Here is a 15,256-nt window from a genome sequence, read left to right on the forward strand (position 1 = left end):
CTTTTCACAGCTTAAGAAGCAAAATTTACACCCAGTTAATAAATTTTAGCTCAGTGACCAAGTCCTTGAAACCAATGCTATGATCACTAAAAACATCAACCCAGGAAAATCAAGTGAAACCCTCAGGTCTGTTTTGATCATTTTCCACTGGGATTCCTTGAGTAACTTGGTGATAACTCTTTAAAATGAGGTACATAGATGCCCTCTCATCTTTCTACTCAGGTGGATGCACGTTGTGCTGGCCTTAGTCACTATAGTCTCTGAGAAAGGAAAACACAGCATTCTGAATTTAAACTGCCATTAACTGGCACACACACATAGTGCATGATTAACAATATATAATGAATCCCTTCTTCAGTTTTGTATTGAATATAGAAACAGCTTCAATCTTCCCATCATTGCACAAAAGCAACACTTCATGTAACATCCATATTGGTAAAGAAAAAGAAAATTCTAATAGCAGCCCCAAGAGAAGAAAACAAGATTAAGTTATAATTGTGATACTGGCTGTCAATATCTTGATTTGCAAACAATGTAGGACTATAGAAATAAACATTAATTAGGTAGCAATTTTTCACACTGCTGAACATTATCATAATAAAAACCCATTATGAATCTGAAACATTTTATACATTAATGCATGCTTCTCTACTAATGTGTGATAATTTAAAAAGCAAGGAGACTGTTGTCCAGTGATGTCTACAATACACATTTTTAAATGTTTACGTAGCAATAGCAAGTCAAATTTTTTCCTTTTAAAATTCATACCAATACTGATTGTACTAAAATAAATTCTTCCATCTCCTAAGTATTTGGTGTCTCATTTCTGTCAAATTAAAATTTCACTTATTTCTTCATTAAATATCCCTTTATTAAATTTATTGATTAAACATACACTGTATCAGGTATCATGCTACACTTTGGGAATAAAGTGGTGAGCAAAACCAGACACTATATTGTTAGTGTTTACAATATAGAGGGGCAAACAGACATTCCTAAAAATGTTAAATATCAAACATCAAGTCACAAAATTGCAGCGATGACAAATGCTTGAAAGAAAAAGAAAAACAAGGAACATCTGTTACATAAGACTCTATAATAGGGAGTTTGTCCTATTCAAGGAGGTTAGGGAAATTTTTCTGAAGAAACAACGATTGAGCTACAGTTTAAAGAATGGTCAGTTTTAGTTTGACCAAAGATTAAAAAAAAAAAAAAAAAAAAAAAAAAGACATTCCAACTGAGGATGTAGTAGGCACAATGGTAGGTGGCAGAAGAAAGCATGGAAGGTAGGGGGGATGGAATGGGGTTACTGGAGCAGGTGGAAGGGAGATGATGTGCAGCTGAGCTACCTTTCAGAAAGATGCCACATCCTTCCATTGAATTTGAATTTGGAAAATATTTGTCAAGATGCGATATAGTTACAAGGTAGGTGAAAGAGGTCCAATTAACAGAGCATAATCAAAGCAGTGAAATGCAGTGGGACATAATAGAACTATATAGTAAATATACCCTCCTCCAATTCCTTTTCAGACTTCTACCTAAATAAATGCATAAGAAGACTATAAGAGGTAAAGCTAAAAATGATGCCAGGGATTAGACTGGTACAATAGTTTTTAATATGATAACCCTATTTTCTATATGTTCATGTGTTTACTGTGTTTTAAATTCTGTGATCCTCCTTCTATAAATACATACGATGGCAACAATACTAATAAGCTTTGTAAATCAAATAGTAATACAGGTTTGTATATGCGTAAATATATGTGAACATAAAGGGAGACCAGAGGAGACAATTTTAACATAAGAGGGGTTCAGTTGTAGAATCAACAAAGTATAGCCCATGGGCCAAATCCAGCTCTTGGCCTCATTTTGTAAATGGAGTTTTATTGGAACATAACTACACTTATTAATGTGCCTATTGTCTATGGGGGCTTTTATGCTACAATAGCAGAATTGGATAGTTGCAATAAAAAAATGCAGCCCACAAAACCCTATAGAGAAAAAAGTTAGTTGAACCTTCTCTTTTGGAGATGGTTTTCAAGTGAGTACACCAATCTTTCCAGCAGAGTGAGTAACTGTTCCTTTTTGTTTGGTCTTCTTCTGAATTTACTGCTGAAAGTCTCATGTCCTGGGAAATCAGGATGGTTCGTGGTTCTACCTCATGCCCTATTAGTATTTTGGCTAGGCTGCATCTTGCCCTGAGATTCTTGTGAGTGGAAACTGTATCTTATGCATCCTTTGAGTTGCATACCCCCAATCACCACCACTTCTAACACAGGTACTAATAATTAGAAGAGACTCAAGTAATACAATCATACTAAATTACAGAATAATATACAATTTGCATATTATGCCTGAAATCTAAGTATCTCCATATTGAATGATCCTCTTCAGATTATGAGGAGTATACCCATAAATATAAAAGCATTTCATTTAACAGCATTAATTCTACTTTTAAACAATCTGCCTGGGAGAATACTCACCCACAAATGCAATAATAGCTTTGTTAGATTACAGCAGCATTGCAGGGAGGCACCCCAGGCTAAGTACATTAAGTCAGAACTCTTAGTATGAAGCCAGGATGACGGATGGAAAAAGTTAGGAGGGTGTAAGAGATAATAGGTTATTAGTCAATAGTATGTGTATGGCTTGCAGTATGGGGTTGAAGGGGTGTTGCTTGGAGCAATTTCTGAGAACAAGGATCAGCGAAGGTTTATGATTTAATTTCCATGAATTAAGTTTGGGGAAACCAAGAGTGCTTTGGAAAGCAACCTCAGAACAAACAGTTAAATATAATTTTGAGTATATCAAAGTATTTTTGTTTGTCAGTGTAATTTTAGTTTTTGTTGTATAGCGATAGCAGCTGGAAACCTATCTCTGCCTGTTTAAACTGTGGGCAAAGTTATCAAATGTTGTTTTCATCAATGTATGTGCTTTTAAATAAATAATTTATACACAAACACAGTGATTCTTATCAAAGACTGTTGGGGGCACTGTACCTTAGAATAGTAGGTATCTGATAGAATAACTTATCTAGAAAGCACGGGTTCTCACATAAAGCAAGAAGTAATGCATCACAAAAGATAGAGTGTTGATTCTTAAATCTGATAATTTCACATCAGATCTGTGAGCTTCTCCTGGTGGGCAAACTGCAACTTTAAAGTGGTTACAGTGTGGATTACCCACTAGATGCTCAGGGTATGGAGGAAAAGTCATCCTAAAGGTCAATAACTCTTTTACTCTTTCTGTGGTTGGTGGAGCAGGGTCTGGAAGGGAACCTTCATAGATATTTTGATTATTTCACGGTAAAAGAAAACTGTATTCCGGACATGCCAGAGAACCAAGAGCCAGGCTAATCTGCATAATAATGACATTCTGAGTTCACTGTGATCACTCTTGTATCACTGTAGGTATTATTATGGGGTTGAATGGGGAAGGGAGTGTATGTAAGAAAATATCTCCTCCTTTCTCTGGGAAAGGCAGAGAGTGAGGAGTCTGGATTGGGGTAAAGGGAAGATGTATGGGAGCTTCTGAACAACTGAATGGTGCTCCCAGCTCTGAGCTAAGGAGAAAATGAAAGGACATCCCAGCAGGGAAGCATGGTCTGTGACTAAGGAGATATTTATGTGGGCAAAACCATATTTTAATTAATAATGTTTCTTTTCTGAATATATCAAATTTTCAACATTCCCTTTATTTGAGAATTAAGAAGAGTATCCCATTTGGAGAAGCATGGCCCATGGCTAAAGCAGAATAGAACACTGTTGCAATGTATTTGTTTTTCTGTCCAGTCCTATAGTCCTTCACCTTGTGCACAAGCTCTCAATGCATTGTTTTTACTTTTGATTGAAGTGTAATCTGTGCACATAAATATGTGGCTTCTTGAATTATCACAAACTAAACATGCCTATGTAGCCATAACCCAGGTGAGCAAACAACATTACTTTCCAGTCACTGTCTTTCTCTACTTGGTTTCTTAAATTTTTGTTAAATATTACCACTTGGCCTTTGGCAAATTTTAAGGTCTTAGGTAAGCAGTTCATGCCATGCATTAAGATGAAATCCAGAGACAACTGCGGGGTTCTAGAGGAATTGGTGAAAGGACATTCCCACAGGCATAGTAGGATGCTCGGAGCCATACTATAGAGCAAAAGTCAGCAAACTTTTTCTGTAAAGGGCCAGATTGTAAATATTCTTGACTTTGAGGATCATAAGTTCTTTGTTACAATACTAAATGAATATCAATAGCTCTGTTCCAATTTTTTAAAAAGGCATTTGGCTGTACTTTATCGATTCCCCTGGTATAGATCAAGCAATATATATGGAATGTTGGCCACTGTGTAAAGAGTATCAGAATACTTCAGGAGGGAACCCATGTGAAATCCTGGATGTCACTCTAATTAAAAGGCAGTTAACTCAGTTCTTAGTCATCTGGATTCCTCAAGGCAGAAAAACTTGAGACTTTTCATTTATAATTGCTTATTTCTATCCTTGGTCTAGTTTTGTTTTATTTCAAAATAATTCAGTAGTCAGAAGCAAGTTTTGGAATGTCTAGGGGCAAAAATATACTATTTTTGTTAGATTTAGCAATGTTGCATAAGGAAAGCACTATGGATTTCACTATTTTCTAATTCTTTTATTCCTGAAAAGCAACTTTCTGCTCAAAAAAATATAACACAAACAATGGAATTTGTGTAAATCTTGAGGGCTTCAATATTTGATAATTTAACAATTAGTTAAAATTCCATTATATTATGAATTGAAAAGAGAAACAAAGTCACACATAACAGCACATATTTTCCATTGTCATATTTCCATAATGACAAGTTAAACCACTTGTCATTTTACTCTGCTTTGATTCAATTCTGTTTCCAGATTACTCATGATGTTTTGGGACATGAAACAATTTAATTCACCTTGACCTTGATGTGTTAGATCATTTGTGGCCTTGGCACAGTGTGGCCTTGGCACAGGTTATTCTAATCTCTACCACAGAAATACCAATCACGAGAGAAAACAAGTGGAATTTCTACAAAGTCCTTGCTTAATCAAAGAATGCTAAATCTGAAGATTTTGTTTTCTATTATTATTCCAGAAAGCTATGAAAACTTATACAAAAATAAGAAAATTAATGAGATTTGACAAAAACCAAACCACCACTGGACATTACCTGATATCACTTATTAAATGTTCATGAATTAATTTCTGTTATTATCTTGTACAACTGGAAAATTGCCCACGTTATTTCATTCGTCCAGAGGGTAGATTACGCATTAGGATTTTCTTTTCTTTCTTTCTTTTTCTTTGCCACAGCACTAAAACTCATAAGATCACGCCACCCACCTATATGACATCTTTGACTTCTCTTTTTCTCTTATTCTATATCCAAAATATCCTATCCTATATATCATTCTTTCTAACCTACTGCCTATACTCTAGTCACAAGCATTGTCATGTCTCAATTGGATTATTGCAGCGGCCTCCTACCACCCATCTTGCTTCCATGAGTATTCCCACTACAGTCTGTGTACAACGCAGCAGCTACATGGAAGCTGAAACACAGACTAGATGTGGCTATTAATCAGTTCAAGCTCTCCCACAGTCTTCATTCCTTCCTTGACTTTACCTGCCATCACCTACGTCTTTCTAACCACACTGTCCACATTTACGCTCCTTAAATGTTGCAAGCTTACTCCTGTCTCCTGAATCTGATGTTTTTTCTGCTTAAGCCATTCCTCCTTCATTTACCCCTAGGACTCTTTGTTTAGATACATGCCCCTTCTCCACCAATCCTATCACTTTCTTTTGTTGTTCAAAACATTAATATTTGTTTGTTACATATTTCCATTGTCTTTCCCACCCGTTAGTATAAGCTCAATAGAGGTAAGAACGGCTGAGGTGGAAGGAAGGAAAGAGAAGGCAGGGCTGGAGAAGTTGCCCTGAATTGATTTCATATATACATATAAAATCACAAAGCAGGCTGGGCGCAGTGGCTCACGCCTGTAATCCTAGCACTTTGGGAGGCCAAGGTGGGCAAATCACCTGCGGTGGGGAGTTCAAGAATAGCCTGACCAACATGGAGAAATCCTGTTTCTACTAAAAATACAAAATTAGCCGGGTGTGGTGGTGCATGCCTCTAATCCCAGCACTCGGGAGGCAGAGGCAGGAGAATTGCTTGAACCCGGGGGGTAGAGGTTGCAGTGAGCCAAGATCACTGCATTGCCCTCCATCCTGGACAACAAGAGTGAAACTCAGTCTCAAATAAAATAAAATCACAAAGAGAATTTTTTATTTTATTGCAATATTATCTTACATGAAAATATTCTGATATGTCCCAAGCATAATCCAAATGCCATGAAAAAAACAATAAAGTGATAGTAAAATCAATAATGTGTAACATTTTTCTGTGGTCATTTTGGTATTAGCTGTTATCAATCAGTATTGAACTTCAGTGACAAGCACATTTTTCTGATTACTATGAGAGTTGTATCACACAAACATGTTATCTTATAAGTGCTTTATGATCATTATCAGAATAAAAGGAAAAAAATACATATTACTTGTGCATACTATTGAAAATATTTTCATTTATTGCATTTAGTTGTTTTAATTGTTTACAGACTATCGCTAGCATTTGAGATTTATGCCATGCCAAAATAATGAAATTCATGTCATTTTTTTGGTAAATATGAAGGGTAAAATAAAAAATTACAAATTTACTTCCTTACTTCCTCTTTATATATTGTGATAATATTTTATTATCAGCTAATCTTCAATGGAATTAAAACTTCTTTTTTTATTATCCTAAAAGAGACCTGGGATTACGGTCCGCCCACAAAGTGTTGAAATCTCTCTTGTAAATATATGCCTCTTCTCATTTTACAATTTGTTATTGTTAGGTTGCAAATCTGTACTCCATTACTCTATAAAAGGAGTCTCCTCCACACCTTAAAAGAGCATGTATTCAAATAGGTAAAAATAGGTTCTAAATAGAATGTGTTGCAAATGATCCATTTCTTCCTTCTATGGGGAGGAAAATTTAACAATAGAAAATACCCATCCTACATGCCGCCTGCAGACACACAACCACACAAGTCTTCCCCCCAAGTATACTTCTGCCATTATCTTTAAGGCTATTGGTATTTTTAGACTGTAAGAAGACTCTAAAGTTTCTCTTGTCTTTGCTAAATTTCTTGTCTTTGTCTCTTGCTAAATTGAGATCAATTGTTATGTTATATAGAGCATTTGGAGTAACATCATTCTATAACTGCTACTACTCTAGGAAAACAACCATTGTAGTTGTCTTAATCAGTTCAGATTTCTGGAAAAAAAGTACCATAGACTGGGTGGCTTAAATAATACAAATTTATTTCTAACAGCTTTGGAGACTGGAAAGTCCATGCTTAATGTGGTGACCTATCCAGTTCTTGGTGGGGGTCTTCTTCCTGTTATTACCTCGCATAAGCATGAAATGTCCCAGAGAGAGAGAGTGTGGAGTGGGGGAAAGCAAGCTCTCTTGTGTCTCTCCTTACAGGCACACTAATCCCATCATAAGAGCTGCATCCTCATGACCCACTTACCTCCTAAGGGCCCCATCTCCAAATATCATCACATTAGGAATTAGAATTACAACATATAAATTTGGGTGTAGCACACAAACATGAATTCCCTAAGTTTGCTGAAGATTCCTGGTAATAGAATAAAGCGGTGCATATTTACTCATTTTTTCCCCAAAAAATATAGTCTTCAAACTCATGCTATTACCTTTTAAAATCAAGTAAAACAATACAAGATTATACATAGTATTTAGGATTTGACTTAAATTAGGATAAACTGAGTTGTATATACAACGAAAAATAATAGTTGCCTTCACATCTACTAGGATGACTATAATAAAAAAGATAGGTAATAGAACATGTTGGTGAGAACTGGAAAAATTGGACCCCTCATACCCTGCTGGTAGAAATGTAAAATGGTGTGGCCACTTTGCAAAACAGTCTGGCAGTTCCTCAGACAATTAAGCAGAGAGCTACCATATAATCTAGTAATTCTACTGCTAGGTATATGCCCAAATGAAAACACAGGTTCATGCAAAATTTTGTACACAAATGTTCATAGCAACATTTTTCATAATAGCCAAAAACTAGTAAAGAAAATAAAAGGTCCATCAACGGATAAGTGAATGGATAAAATGTGTTATATTCATACAATGGAATATTATTCAGCCATAAAAAGAAATGAAGTATTGACAAATGCCACAATATGTATGAATCTTAAAAACGTGACAAGTGAAAAAAAAAAGCTAGTCACAAAAAAGACCATATATTATGTAATTCCATTTATATAATAAAATGAGCAGAATGGGCAAACCTTTAGGACACAAAGAAGAGTGGTTGTCCAGTGCTTGGGGTACTGAGGAGGTAGCGGGTGGTGGGGTTGGCTAAAGGGTAAAGGTTTCTTTCTGAAGAAATTTTGGGGTTAGGGGCACAAACATTAAGTCCATAGCATTGTATATATAACTACAGATAATCTAGATTATATGTATGTGTGTGTATAGAATATTTGTTACAACTATTCTCAAACTGATTGCGGAAATGGTTGCATAACTCTGTACATTAAACTGTACACATTAGATTGTACGTTACAGATAGATAGATAGATAGATAGATAGATAGATAGATAGATAGATAGATAGATAGAAACATATGTATGTGTACGCATGTATGTGTGTATAACGCTGTTAAAAATATTGCTTACCAAGGACTGTTCTAGCCCCTGAAGAAAATTGCAGTCCTTGTTCCTATGGAATATATGTCGGGGAAGGATGAATACCAGTAATACTTGCAGACATAACATATTTTTAAATAGTGAAAATACTAGAGAACACATATTCAGGTTAATGTTCTGGAAGGTGGCAGAGGGCAGACGGATGTTTTCAATAGGATAGAGGAAGCCTCTGTAAAAGTGACATTTGAGTTAAGACCTGAGTAATGGAAAGTAGGAAAACAGGATGATCCAGGAGGAAGGTGGTCCATTCAAGTATAAAGGCCCTGAGTAGAAAATAAGCTTGGCAAGTTCAAACAACCACAGGAAAGTACTGTGAGTGAAGGAGAGGAATACGTCATTAATGTCACAACAGGGTAAGGTAGGGAATTCACACTTTGTTAATCTCAAATACTTTTATTAGCTGTATCCAAGAGTACAATGTCACAATAAATCCTTAGTAGCATCATTTCATGGTGTGGCAGTTTAACTGAATATTATATATTATTTGCTTCTTTATGACAATGTGAAAATTGTCAAAGAGCTTTGATTTTAAATGCCATTAGGGAATTGGTTTTTATAAATACATCACTCTTAGTTGGAACAAAAATTACATTTCCATGAATAACATTGAATTAGTAGTTTAAAAATTAAATCAACATGATTTGGCAATGTAAGAACATTTTCTATATTCAGAATTTATTCCACTGAGATTAGTAAACCAGGTAAAGCACTGGAAGGAAAGAGAAGGTATGAGGAAATTGGATAATTTAAGGAGCATTTAATAAAGAACTATTTAGAAAAGTGTGGGCATGTTTAAGGGAGAGCTCAAGAGACTGCATGTTACTAGGTTAATAACACCAAGGAGCTGAGCACCACCCCTATATTTAGACCTGGTGAGTTGGAAATAGAGACTTGTTACTAGGCCCTGAAGACAGGGAGAGAGCTGAAGAGAAAGAGTGAGCTAGCCACCTGACAGAGCTGTGATCTTCATCTAGGAATTCAGGCAGCCAATGTCAGAGCCACTGGAGTGAATTAGCATAATAAGTTTTCTGACCCCACTCTCCTCCCCACCACTAATCTCCTGCTGGAGTTCCCCACAGACCAAATTCAACTTGAAGCTGGCATGTTAACAAGCCTGCTCATGTACTCCATAAAGTTCAGCCTCCTGGACCATAGAACAGAGGGGAGAAATGCAGATACTCTATTTAGAAGGACAAATAGGGGAGTGGTGTCACTTGCAGTCTTAGAATTTTCCTTATTTATATATGATATTGAAAAAATAAATACCTGAGCATCAAATCATCATTCATTTATTTGAACGAGCTTGCAAAATGGCAGCCACACTATAAATCACTGAAAACTCAAGGCATAGCCCTTAGTTTCAAGTTGTTTACTTACATTAATGGGAAGATTATCAGGTTAATGGATTCATATACAATGTGGTCAGTAGTGAAAGGGTTGTGGTCAACAGAAATGTTGATTTTTCTATTTTATCTGTGATACATTTATCCAGATAAGCCTATACACACACATACATATAATCTAGATTATCAATAGTTATATATACAATGCTATGGACTTAATGTCTGTGCCCCTAACCCCAAAATGAGTATGTTGGAATACTAACTCCCAAGGTTATGGTATTAGGAAGTGGAGACTTTTAGGATATGATCAGGTGATAAGGGCAGCTCTCATGAATAGGATAGGTACTCTTATAAAAATAGTAAAATGTCACAGATGGAGTAGCTTATAAACAACATAAATTTATCTCTTATAGTTCTGCAGGCTGGGAAATTTAAGATGAAGGCACCAGCGGATTCAAGGTCTGATGATGACCTCTTGTCTGGTTCATAGATGATACCTTCTTGCTTCATCCTTTTGGTGGAGAGATCAAGGCAGTACTCTGAGGTCTCTTTTGGTAGCTAGGTTTATGACCAATTTCTTCATTTTCTCATGTTTGTGGTGTAATTTAAATATTATATTTCACACTCAAAAACTGATATCTGAATGCAAGTGAAAATGGTATTATTGCAATGATAATCTGGTAAGTTATTGTAATTCAATGTGGTTTTGCAATTTTTAGTAATATATCTGTCATTAATGGTTTATGTCTTGCAACACACAGTTGTGACACAGTGAATCTCAATTCCATTATTCACAAATGCTAACCTACACTATACCCATACCTACACTACCACAAGTTCATAAACTAGCAGAGTAGAAATGAACAGATGGTCAATTTTCCAGACACGCAAATAACAAAAGTCACCTTTTGTTTCTTTGGTTTTAAAATCTTCATCTGCCGGTGTTACAGTTAAGACCTGCATTAACATTAGTGTTAAATGTATTCAGAAGCATGCAGCTTCCTGTGAAGTGTTGGATCCAGAAAGGGGAAAATCCAGGCAAGACGTTAAAATAATGGTTTGCCAGCCATTTCGGAAAACCTTCATGGTAGAAAACCAATCTACAGAATATGTACACAAAAAGTACTTGATAGAAAAAGAGAGTAACCCTCTTATCTACCCTCTATGAAGAGCCTCACTTTCATGTTCCAGAATGTAAATGGAATTATTAACATTTATGTCATTACATTTCCTTATGGATTAGAGCATCCTTGTTTTTATAAACCATAATTCAATGATTTGTGGGACCAACATCTCTCATTTTGCTTTGTCTAGTTATAGATCATGCAGAAATGACACGTAAAAGATATACTTGGTTGTTCCCCTTCTCTCTAAATTTGTATTATTAGTTCCAAGGATTCTAATATTGTTTATTCAATACATAAGAAGATATGGCAAAATTGAAACACCATGCCCAAAGCAGTGGTACAATAAACTTCAAAGAATCTATGGCACAATGTGTTTGCGAGTGTGTGTGTGTGTGTGGGGGGGGGGGGGGGTCTGTATGTGAGAGAGACAGAGAGAGAGAGAGAGACAGAGAGAGACTATATAACCAAAAACTCTTATCACATTGTCTCCATCTAAATTTTTGTTTTTATTACTACCACCATTTGAAACAGTTGAATATAGTGAAATGGGAGAGTAGCTATGAAGTGAAAGCTGACTGGCCATCTTTACAATCTTCCAGAAACATGGAAATCTCTGCCTGGTAAGATTTTCAAATATTAACATCTTTCATGAGTCAAGTGGTTCTCCCTGAGACTTAGAGAATTGTTGTCCCAAGTGGAATTTGCCAACTTAAAATAGAATATTGTCTCAAATTGCTAGCTTCCATGAGTGAGCAATTCCACTTTATTTTGTTATAAATGGTTGAGGAGCAGTTAAACATTTGTAAGTTCAGACAATGCTCAGAAGAAGTGATCCATGTTAACCAGAAGCTGAGGACTCAGATAAACCAGAACTTGTATTATCTTTCCAGGAAATCAACATAAGCTAATCAAACCAAACCTGAACTGTAGTAAATATTTAATGAATAATTAGGCTTTCTTTCTCAGTTTTGTGATGAATTAATGGCATTTGATTTCTAAAGTTTGCAATTTCAGACTGTATTTTCCATGAGAATTAAAATTGAATTGAGTCATTGATGTTAACTGTTTTATTTCCACTTCAAAAAAGCATTTGACTTAGAAGGAAAGACCTAATGAAGGTATTTTTTAAACTATAAATTAGGTAATTTTTAACTCTAACAATTATGGAGCTCCTTTTTCATGAAATCAAAGCTAAATCAATTCAATACTTGGCCAAAATTGTTGACACATAAATAGTGACAGCAAAATATCTGTGACTTCTCGGGGCACATAGCAGTACATATGGGCTAGAAAGACTTGCAGCAGGTTTTAGGCCATTCTGTAGATTCACATTTCCATTGTTTAAAGCTACTTTGTGAACACCACTTTCACACTGACAGTCAAAATATTATTACATCATAATTTTTTTTCACCATTGAGTAGTATGGATCCAAATTAAAATCAACGTACTATCATATTTCATAAATTTAAAAATGTTTATGTTTTCAGTTGAATGATTCATTATCTTATATCTACAGTCTTCAATAACAAAAATAAATATTCAACAGTGTGTTGAGCTCCATAAAGTCATGTGTTTCACTTCCCATTACCATTTGATTTGTAAAGCTATTTAAAACCTAGAAGTTTCTGTTCTCTACCAGGACATAATAAGGTTTTTATATTTAAAAGTTATATTCTCCTCCTCAAAATTTGATTATTAATTTATATAGGAAAAATTATTCCTCACCTAGACTTAGTTTTAATTTTTTTTCTTGTTTGCAAAAAAACTTTTAAAATCTTTAAACAAAAATAATGACAGTTTGACCAAACTTTATCGGCCTTCCAAACAAAAATATGGTCCTCCTAATATAACAAATAAGAGCTGAAAGACAAATGACTGTAATTGTATTGACCTGTTCACCTAGCAGAACTATTTAAGCACGGTTGCCATGGAAAACCATGCTGAGAATGAAATAGCAGGAGAAATCCAATTTAAGGCCATGCCAGTAAGTATCTCCACGACTGGTTTTAGAGTCTTTTCCTTGGAATTGTTTTCCAGGGTCACCAGCTGTATCCCCACACTTATCCTAGAAAATTAATAACACTTCAGACCATCCTGCATACAAATATACATTTTCTCTCTCTTCATCATTTAAACAACTGCAGAACAAATAACCCTCTCTGACTTGAACCAAGATCATTTTGGCTGCCTAGTGAATTTTTCATGCACTATTAACAGCAAATTGCCATTTTGTAAGTCCTCATTTTTCTTGACTTCTCAAAAGGTTCCACAATGCTAAACACTTTTCCTTAAAACATTCTCTTTCTTTGACTTAGGTAATGCTACGTTCTCCTTTATTATTTTCACAGACTTGTCCCCTGAGCTCTCACAGTAGCTCACAACTCAGACTTAGCCACCCTCTTTACCGTTCCAAACTGTTTTTCTTCATGGAACCTCATCCCCACTGAAGGCTTTGATTACCACGCATATACTCATGTTTGCTAAAATTTTATCTGCAGACTAGACAATTATTTAGAACACCAAGACTACACGTTTCAATCCTAAGTAAGCATCTATTGGATAATTTAACGACCTATATCAACAACTGCTCTTCTGTTTCCCAGTGATTTTTATCTGGGCAGTCCACAATCTTCTATCTGGTTATACAAGTCAGAAATCCTGGAGACAGTCTGGATTCCGTTTGTCCCTCAAGTCCAATTTCATGTGTCTTCAGGTGGCTTTCCCTCCAGAACTTATCCCATATCTGTTTTCTTCCTGCCTTTTCCACTAACAACACCCTGATGATAACCACTGCAATCCTTCATCTAAACTACTGTTAACAGCTGTTTAACTGGATTCCCTATTTCTACGCTTATCCCTTTTCCAATAATTTTTCAATTTATAGAGAGAGTTGTATTCAAAAAAAAAAAAAAACCTAACTTTATCAGACTATGCAACTTTCTTATTAAAATATTCTACCAGCTTTCTACTGAGTTTAGGGTAAGGACCAAAATCTTTTGCATAAATCTTCTAGGTCTTGCACAATTTTGCTCCTACCATGCCTCATCTTGTCATGGGCTGCTCAATTCTCTGTACTCTAGCCACACTGGTTTCTTTAAATTTTTAAAGAGTTGAATTCTGTGCTTCCCACCCTTTTGCCATGTTTTACCTTCCTGTGTCAGCTCATTAATAATCCTATCAGAGAAGACTTTCTTATAAGAAAGAAGCACCATCAAATCTTTGGCTGACATGAAAGTGAGATATCAAAATGGTAATATTTACATTTAACATGTTGCCATTATGGTTTTAGTTTTTCCAATCTTGAAAATTAAGCCTAAGAAATGCCTGTTTTTGCAATAAATCTCACATGGCTGCATGTCTTCTGAGATACAAACAGTTTTCTTTGGCTCTAGTAGCTTGTTAATAAATATTTTACTAAAGATGGAAAGATTAGTTTTTTATAAATACAACTACACACTGGGCATAGATGACTTGTGTATTTTTTTCTATGCATGACTTGTCAAAAATAAAATAAAGTGAAATAAAATGGAATTGACGTAGTTCATGGTTTCACTGAGAAAAGAAAATAGGGAATGACGGAATCCTTCTCAGTAAGAGTTAAGTGATTTACAGAGTAGTGTATAAAACTACACTAGTCTGGGAGTCAGATAATTTTAGTCTCTATTACAAACTTGGTGAGACTTCTGCTCATCCCAACCTTGGTAAACCTTGATTTTCCATTTAAAATAAAAGACATAGGTGGAATAAAATGTGTATATAAACATCTGTTGATTACTGAACAGACTTCAATAGTACTTTCTTTGCCTTTCCTAATCCAGCTAGAAACTGTCATTAAATCCTTACCCCAGCCAAGTGTAAGTGGCTCACTAACACACAGCTGTCTGAAGCAATATCCTGGATGCTTCCTCTATAACACATTCATTCCTACCAAGTATAATTCTCTGCTTTCCGTCTAGGCCTTCCATCTCTTCTGACCTCGTCTTCATTTTCTAAATTTT

This window comes from Rhinopithecus roxellana, chromosome 17 (genome assembly GCF_007565055.1).
Source record: "Rhinopithecus roxellana isolate Shanxi Qingling chromosome 17, ASM756505v1, whole genome shotgun sequence".
NCBI lineage: Eukaryota > Metazoa > Chordata > Mammalia > Primates > Cercopithecidae > Rhinopithecus > Rhinopithecus roxellana.